This window comes from Pteropus alecto, unplaced genomic scaffold (genome assembly GCF_000325575.1).
Source record: "Pteropus alecto unplaced genomic scaffold, ASM32557v1 scaffold79, whole genome shotgun sequence".
Classification (NCBI taxonomy): Eukaryota; Metazoa; Chordata; class Mammalia; order Chiroptera; family Pteropodidae; genus Pteropus; species Pteropus alecto.
The window spans coordinates 14294969-14304669 of record NW_006494612.1 but is presented as its reverse complement, the minus strand read 5'-3'; the positions used below and the strand labels follow the sequence as shown (position 1 = coordinate 14304669).

General features: G+C 33.4%; 1 long non-coding RNA gene across 1 annotated transcript in view; it reads right to left on the bottom strand.

Annotated features, from left to right (window-relative positions):
- Positions 1–9701, bottom strand: part of LOC102888959 — a 51568-nt gene that overhangs the window by 30032 nt on the left and 11835 nt on the right. Inside the window, exon 2 of the long non-coding RNA XR_439385.2 lies at positions 913–1010. This is a non-coding gene — a long non-coding RNA (uncharacterized LOC102888959). The remainder of the gene's footprint in view (positions 1–912; positions 1011–9701) is intronic.

Below are 9701 nucleotides of genomic sequence, written 5' to 3'. Positions count from 1 at the left end.
CCTTTGTGCTTTGTTGTCATGGGAATCCAAGAGTAGGAAGAGAAATCGGGTTCCTTACACAGACTGAGGCTTGCTCTGTGTTTTTTGACCTGCCATCTAAACAGCAATAGGAGAGCAAATCTCTCACTCTGGGTGGGAAAAAGCAGCAGTAAGATATTGGAGTGGCCTCAAATACAAATCTACCAATGTAATAGAATTTTTGTGAAATATTATTAAGATTGCAATATAAATGTAACCTCATTTTTAAAGGACACATAAAGTACATATACAGATATATAAATTATTCACCTATATAAATGGATGTCATTTATATATATATATTATTGTCACATATATGCCATTTATATATATGAAATATATCTGATATATTGGTATATATCTCAGTAGACAGAAATGTTTCTCAAAAAATATTTGAGATTTATGTCCATCAATGTCATCAATAATATTTACTTGTACGTACTGATTATAAATCTATCACTATAGTCTCTGCGGAGATTAAAATTAGAAATAAATTATAATAAAGTTTATAAGACCTGGTAGGTAATATCATAAGTTTCTCTTCTGTTTTAAAGGCTATAAATTTAAAATATTATTTTGGTGGAATGGCTGCCTCTGCTGAAAACAATTTAAATAAGCACAGCTAAGAAGGTAAATATCAAACTAAGATCAGTCTCTGTACAATCACTGGTCCTATAGGATGGAAATGTGTTTCTCAAGTTCTCAGCATGTGTTATGTGCTATTAATTTGACATTAATAGATCTATCAAGCTTCAATTAAACTATATCAATTTGCTTTCTAAAACAAAGACCTCCCATCCTATCTTTTCTTTGCTGTTCTCTGACTTTATAGCAACAAAGGTATTTTCAAGGACATCCTCAATAGCATGATCAGTGGGTCACAAGTGTACTTACCTCTGTCTTTTCTACTTGCTGCGTGGCCACAATGACTTGATGGTTTCCAACTCCCCCCAGATTACTTGACCAAGTGCCTTTTCAGTATACCATGACCCCTGAAAGAGACAACGAGAAAAAAAGATTTATTGAGATAAATATCTTTCATTCATTTGTCTCTTTCAGAATAGAACAAATGGTCCCTTGGGCAATAACATCTAATTTAATGACAAAATGCCACACAATTTTAAAACAACTTTCATTGCTATTTTTTCATTACTCACCCTAATTTCCTTTTCTTTTACACTTCTCTGATTTATAGCAGGAGCAAGATAAATTTCCATGAGTAAGCAGTTCAATGCTCCTTTATAAATGAGGACTATGTTTCTTTTTATTATTTTGTTTCACATTCAAACACATCAATCGTATTCCGAGGAAACTTTCTCACGTTTTGTTCCAAGACCATATATCATGAGCAACGAGACATTCTTTAAATAGTAAAATCAACAATATAGCAATATATATATATTTTTTTCTTTGGCTTTTACGGTGTAGAAATCATCTGTCCTTTTTCTACTAAATGTGTGCCAGTAATGTCGATATTCCTATGCCTGTACGTGCTAACTTTACTAGGGTTATTCAGAGTAGGAGCAAGTTCGGTGCTGTCTGCTGTTTTCTTATCTCCCAACTTTTGTCTATTCCAGGGTCATAATGTTCCTCAGCTCACTCTTCCTTCCATTTCCACTCCCCCAGGCGCCATTTAGTTTGACCCTCCTCATCCACATCTTCTTTCACTCCATCAATTCTCAAACAGATTAAGACATCTCTCACTATTCAGCCTGGTTTGAGGCATCCTCCTTCCAGTCCATGTTTCACAGAACATTCATGTTGGAAGAGTAAATGAACTTTAAATGCATATGAAACCCAAGAATTGTATGTGCTGGAAATATTTCACTCTGATTCTCAAATAAAGTATCTTTTCCCCAAATGCCAACAGCATTACACTAGCTGTCTTTTAAGTTAGTTTTCAAATAACATCATTACTCTTCTCTTTCTTTCGCTTTTCATATTTACGCATACCTTACAGGTAACTCAGTAAAAGAAAGTCCTAAGGGCATTGTGATATAGAGGCGGAAGTGCTGAACTTAATTCTAGTTCCAGCTCATCTATTTATCAGCTGTGGACTTTGAGGAGTTATCTCCTCTCGTATAGGAAATGACAGAGCTTTGCTTATCAATTGGGGAAGAAAATATTTACCCTACTTATCTCTCCAGGTTGCTCTGAAAATCAAGGAAGATCACATACAATAAAATGCCAAATATGCAGTATTGTTATTACCCTCCCTGAAGAATTGCAAAAGTAAAAAAGGTGCTTATTGTGTTTAAAACTAGATTCTAATTGGGATCTTAGAAAGGTAGTTGTGATCACACTCATAAGTCTCACAGCTTCCTTTTGGGATTGTGATGTTCTAAAGAGTTTTGTTTTGGCTTCCAAAAGAAACAAAATACCAAATGAATCATATTGTAATATATTTGAATTTCCAAGACATACTGAATCCAAAAGGCAAATAATAGGAAAAATGGCTCAAAAAGGGACTAATTTTAATTGACTGAAACTGCCATTGAACTAAAATAACCCCACTGCCATAATGCAATCTCTTTTAAAACTCAGGTAATTACTCCAGGTATTATTTGGACACTTTCCAATAGGAAATATATGCCTATTTTCTATCATTGTGCTGCAGGTTTTTAACTGGAGAATGTGGAATTTGTATAATAGGATAAGCTTGTTTTGCTTCTAAAGAGAAAATTAAAAATGACCTAAATATTACTTTATAATAAGCAGCACAATAGCCTCAGGAAATTTGTATTTTAGATGAAAGAAATCAGAGGAATATACTTGAACTCATGCATCTAAACAAACCAGTTAAAGTATCGAAATTAAATGTAGAAAGAGAAGGACAGAGTGCTAGGAATAAAGACCACAGCTATATTTTAATAAAATTTGGTGAGATGAATGTTAACCAGAGTTCAGTAGTTTGAATTTTCTTCTGAATTGCATAGGTATAATCAGGTAAAGAAAAACAATCCTCAATGAAATATCATTTTTTATTTGAAAGTTATTGTCCTATATTAAGAAGAATCTGTAAGTCTGTTCATTCATTCATTCATTCATTCAGATATTCAAAAACTAGTACTGAGTGCCTCCAATGCATGAGGCTTTGTACAAGATGTGCTGGTTTGGACCCCTTGGCCAGATAAGGGTAGCAACAAATGACAAAAGAATTTCACAAATAGGCCATATAAAAACACTCTATTTCTTCTGCTTAGAATCCACATCACCACCTTTGCTCTCATTAGTAGGTTATGGGACATCCATAAAGGCCCAGTTCTAGTGCTGCTTCTTTCGTAAAGCTCTTTAGAATTGCTCCAGTTTGGTGTTTATCATAATCCCTGCCCTGAAGTCACGGTTCAGAACTCTGAAGCACTTATCATGGTCGGCTTTGCATTATGTCTGTGTGTGACAGTCTTCCTGTGAAAGTCTTGAATGGCAATGTTTTTTTTCATCCACCTATAGGACTCAGTATGATATACTGTAAGTACTCAATTAGTGATTACAGAATGGAAAATTCACACATCTTTACTTGCATGAGCAAAAGTATATCATAACTTGAAAAGGATGATTTGCAAATGTTTTATGTTCACTCTTGCTCTGTGTAGTTCTAAAAGGATGAATATATACCATGAATTTATACCTTTGTGAAAATATGAAAAACTGTGAATTCATTTATAAATGTGTTCATAACAAATTAGTATGATTCTATTAGTATGATTCTATTCAAATTTTATTTGCTTATCCTTGTTTCTCTCATTGACCTTTAGCATATTCTTTCCTATTTTTTCCTACTATATATGTTTGATTTCTACAATTGTGACAATTTTTAAACTAACCTACTGACTAAATCCTTGGCAACTGCTACATTTTTAAAAGCTTTAAGAGCTATTTGATGTACATAAAATTGCTAGTAACCTGTTTCACCCATTCACTCCTTCATGACATACTGTCATCTACCATGTGGTAGATACTATGGAAGAAACACAACTCTGTTTCAGAGTACAGAGGGCCACAGCTAAAGTAGTTGATAAGAAATACACACAAATAACCAAAATCAAAATTTTATCTAAATGTCATATCTTTAATTTACCTTAAATTATTAATTCAAAACAATTTTGAATGAAGCCTTATTAGCTAGAGAATGAATTAAGAGGAACTAATAAAAATGACTATGAATCACAACTATATTCATGTTTCAGATTCAGTTAATACAAATAAACATTCAGTCTAACTGTCTTCTTAGATTCAAGTCAATGTCATAAACATTTATAATAAGCAAAGTAAAAAAATGTAAAACTTAAAAATTTGGTGAAGTTGACCAAAGTCTTAAAATGTTGAAAAACTTTGACCTCATAATCCCACTGTGAAACTCCCTTGCTCCTTCAGGTCCCAGGATAACCATTTTTTTACTTTTTGTTGTTGCTCAGAAAGAAGGTAAAGGGATTTTAACATTTAATAAATATGTGTTCTGTGACATGAGCCTTGCTAGACACTTTGTGTTTTATTGTGTTTAATTAATACAATTTGTTTACCATATAGCAGGCTTTTTTCAAAGCTTAGAGATGGTGAGATACTTCCCTAAGGCCATACAGCTAATAAGTCACAGAGACAAGATTCAAGTTAAGCTTTTTCTTATTCTAAAGCCTGAGATTGATCTACTACGCACCATGATGCCTCACAGTATTCTTGAACTATTGTCCTAACTTTTATATATAACTTTTCCCTAATATTATTTTCTCTTATGACTAAACAGCAGTTCCTTGACTCTTATTATTTTGTTTCATATCTAAAGCTCTAAGAAATATGATTTTTTTTTAGAATTGACTCAAAAAGAGTTCACTTACTCTTCGTGTAATTTTTCTTTTAACCATTTCTACTTCCTTCACATCTCATACACCAAAGAAAATATACCTCACATCTCATACTAAAAAGAAACAATTTCAGTGCTAAATGCCTGCTGAATTTATTTTTCATGTTCATAGAATATGAACAGATGTAAAGAAGTTTGATTTAAAAGACTTCTTTTTGTGAACTATAGGCCCAATGAATAAAATAAGCAAATTTACTTATGTAAATAATTTCTTAGTTTTCACTCTCTTGCATTTTCACATATCATTATAACCTAAAAACAAGACTGTGGTTGCCCTCACGAAATCATGTGGTACTTAAAGCATACTGTCATGATTGAGAGCACAGATTCTAAAGACAGATTTTCTGATTACAAATCTTTTTACTGCGTAAATTTAATCTAGTTATAACCTTTCTGGGCAGGACTAGATTTCCCCATATGTAAAATATCCATAGTAATAGTACCTATCACATAGAGTTGTTGGGAGATTTAAATGACATAATTTAAGTCATATGGAACAATGCCTAAACACACTGTGCTTTGTATGTTTTAGATGTATTAATAGTCTTACATTACAAGGATAAATAGAATGTTCTTACCCATGATACATATGATAAAAACAGTAAAAAAAGGTCCCTTTTAAACATCAAGTAGCTTTAAAAATGCATGTTAGAAAAATATTTAAATTTCCTATTACTATTGATATATCTTAGTAGTACTTTAATTGAATGGCTTTGATACATTAGTAGGTGTGTGCATATTTGTGTGTAACATAAAAATCTGTGTGCAATTCTTAATAGAAATTTTTAATTGTCTTTTTTTTTTTTTAAAGAATATAGGTCCCTCAAAGGGTGCAGACCATAGTGCAACAAAGAAGATTTTTCCTTTGCAGCCGGAGCAAACTCCTGCCTCCTGAACCCTTTGGATCAGTAGGCAAACAGTTACTGCCCAAGACCAAAAGTACTGGATGAAAAAGTCGTGGGAAGGAAAGAAAGGTTTATATCACTTCTCTCTAGCTGGCCAATGTTAATTATTTCTCAACTCTAATAGTTACATGTTTCTCTATTTTACACTTTAACCTCAAATGCAACTGTGTGTTATTCCAAGATACTGAAAGAACTTAATCTGGGCTGTTAAAATATGTGCCTAGGTCTTTAGGAGAAGTCATTGCTCAACACAGGCGACTTAAAGTCCAAAAAGCAGAACTCAAGCCTTCTTACAGGAGCTGATTAGTTTTGACATTTAATCGACTTTCCTGGAGAGTCATTTATGAACTGTGTTAAAAATTAAAAATAAAATAAGATGTGGTCCTGGTGAATTATTGTCTGACTTTTCTATACAGAAATAAAATTCAAAGCAGTATCTTTAATATTAATAGTAAGTTTTTGCATTGATATTGAGTCAAATACTTTGCCATTTCAAGCCCACTTGAAGAGACCAGAGTTGTCTTACTGGTTTTTCTCAAATGTAAATATTTGCTTTGGCTAAATGTTAATAAAGAAAGTCACATATTTAATATAGCATAAAGAACAACTACTTTCCATTCACCCAGAAAATTTACCTTGCAATTACACCTGAAGGAGAAGAAACTGAAATGAAAGTATTTGAGATGAGAACTCTAGTTGCCACAGCTACCTGCCTTGCTCCAAGTTCATGTTTAATTGAATTTACATCAATAATTCCATAAATTTGCTTGCATGTTCATAGAACTTAAGTTATTGTCTTTGATTTTAAGGTCAAATACTTACTGCTAGCAACCTTTGTGCCTCTGAGGGAGGCTTGCTCTCTGACAGATTGTACTGCTTCGCCCATGGGGGCGGGCCCACAACTACTGTAAAACTCCATGGGAGATGATGTGCCACCTTGAGCTCCCACCCCCACCCCCCAGTTGCTTGGCAACAACCCCTTATGACTGCTCCTCTGGGACTGCTAGGCAACAGTGCTGAGTCTGATCCAGCTGCTCCCAGAGCACTGCCTCTCAAGAGGGCCAGGTTAATAGGAGGCCAGGCACCCTAAGTGACTAGTTACATAAGTTACACACATTTCTCAGAATGCTCTCCAACAGTCACTAAATAAAAAGCAGAGCAGAGCTAGTTCCTACCCTGAAGGGTACTCTTGAATGTACCCTTAATTTAAACTTTATCCTTGGATCTTTAGAGAAGCTGATAGAAAACTAATGTATCAGAGCCAAAATCCGTGGCAAAAAAAAAAAAAAAAAAAAAAAACAAGTGTTAAGAAAAAGCACACATACGCATAAAGGAGGACGATCCTTTTTTAAATCACATTTAAAATATGACTTTCAAAGCTTTAATAATTCCAAAAAAATTGCTACTCATATATTTTCTGTTAACATACAAAAAAATGTGAAAACAAAAGAATTAAACCACATTATTCTTATGGCAAGCTGTTCCAACAATATTTTAACACAATGTCATTGAATATAGCAATTTCTGGGAAAGACCTTCAATTCTTATCTGTAGTTAAAGCCGCATTTACATCTTCAGTCTCAATGTCTTAGAAACTAGACTCTAGGTTCTAGACTCTTAACTCAAATTTAACAAATCTAAATTAGTCATATTTTTCCATCCATATCCAACCTAATTCTTAGAGAAAAGTCAACAATTTAGTCAACCAATCTAAAAACTTACCCACATATCAAAACAAGAGTCTAGCCTTACTCCATGTCCCCTATGCTCCCTTACCTCTTTGTTATAAAGGAAGAGTATGTCCTCCAAGATACATGAACTTATTCGTACACCATAGTACAAATAAGATCCTACTACTCCACTAACTCGAAATAGTCAAGTCCAAGTTATTTAGCATGATATGCAAGGCACTTCTGAAACTACTTCTTGTCATACTTCTAGCCATATATGCTGATGTCCATTATGTTGATTTAATTATAGTTCCCTAAACACAGCACTTTAAGTCTCTTTCCTCTTTGTAGGACACATTTTCATTTGCTTGGCAAACTATTGTTTATCTTTCAAGATCTAGCAGTAACAGCACCTTCTCTGAGGAACTATGCCTAATTTTAGAATTATTTATAACCATCTCAGAGCGTCTTTACACTTGATTGATACAGCTACAGTGGCATTAGTCACACTGTTTTATAGTCATTTACCTACTCAATATTTATTCCATGTTCTTCAAGGACTGGGACCATTTTCTGTTCAACGTCCTTGGTGCCTGGCATATTCCGTAGAATTAAAGAGGTATTTATACTACGGTTTATTAATGATTAGAGAACTGTACTCCTAGGCAAAACTGTAAAATACATAAGGTCTGGGCATTTTTAACTTCTTAATTAACCACGGATGGGTGATAAAGCAATTCACCAAAAGCAAAAACTTAATCTCCTGACTCTGGGCTGGCCTTCTTCTCCCTAAACTATGGTGAATCATGGAGGAAAAATAACAGATACCTCTGCAGTGATCCAATTTATCCAGTAATACAGCTAAAATAATCAGATAGCCTGTGCCCCTTTTATTATAATCATAACATGAAATTCAAGAAAGCTACTTGGTCAGGTAACCATATCACTAAAAGCTGGTTTGGAGTTGGTCTCCGGGAAGATAACTTGCCATTCAGATTAGCAACTCTTAAAGCAGTTTTTGCAGAAATCTTGGTTCAACTAAAGAGAATATAAATGAAACAATCAAACAAAAAATTAAGGCTAAATAAAAAACAAGAAAAAATTATTCTAATTTTAAAACCTCAATAATATTTCAATAATATTTCACAAAACATCATTTATTAACATCTATCTCCCTCAAAGTACTAATTAAAAAATAAATAGAAACATCAACAAACAATACACAAAAGGCCAAAGATGCAGCAGCCAAGTGTAATATCACCAAGCCACTCAAACTTTTACTTCACTACCTCAGTAGCTAGAGATACTGACTGCCATTTTCAAATATAAAAATGCTTCTGTTTTTCTATAACTTCTTAAGTTCACATATATGTTTATGCAACTATATTGCCAACTATTTGATATTAGCAACAATGTGATTATCTAAAATAATCTGTACAACACAAAATTCTAATCAATGGAAATCTGAATTATTAGCCTATCTGTGTTAAACTGAGAGAGAATTCATAGTCTATTGTGAGCTCGTGGGTTCAATATACTGTTAAACCTGCGCTTCTTTAACTAGTAAACCTTGTACCCCTTGGAAATACTTGACTGTATGCTGAGAGTACTCACAACCAGATGATAACTTTTGTATATCAAAGCATTCTTACTTGATAGCATATATATTAAAGCATATTTATATACTAAAATAAAATAAACACATTATTAGGTAGAATACCAAATTTATACAAATTTATAAGATGAATATAAAATTTCAAAGAAACTTTGCCCTTTTCTCTGGAGCACTTTGAGTTGCCTCTCTAGATTTCTGGGATTCTTTGGTAGAAAAGATTGAAATGTCATTCTCTTAAGGTTTGCCCCCTAGCATATGCTGAGGGGAAAATTTCTTCATTTTTCCATAAAAGATATATGTAATCTTGGTTCTAGCCTACCACCACCATTGAACTCAAAGAGTGCTACTCTATTTAAACATACCATTATCTTTTTATTGCAGCTTAACTTTTGTAGCCTTTTCAATTTTGTGGTAAAAATCCTTTTTTCTCCAATATTAGTCCTAAATCTTTCTGCAGGTACCTCACAGGACTAGTCTAAAGCCCTAGATATGTAAGATAGTCCTTCAAATAAAATGCTCACAAGTAATGGAGGATGTGTTCCTTCTGTGGAGGATGTATGCCAGAAAATATGCTGGATAGTTGACAATCATTGATCATAACACTAAAATTACAAGTAAATAGTATTATTTCTATG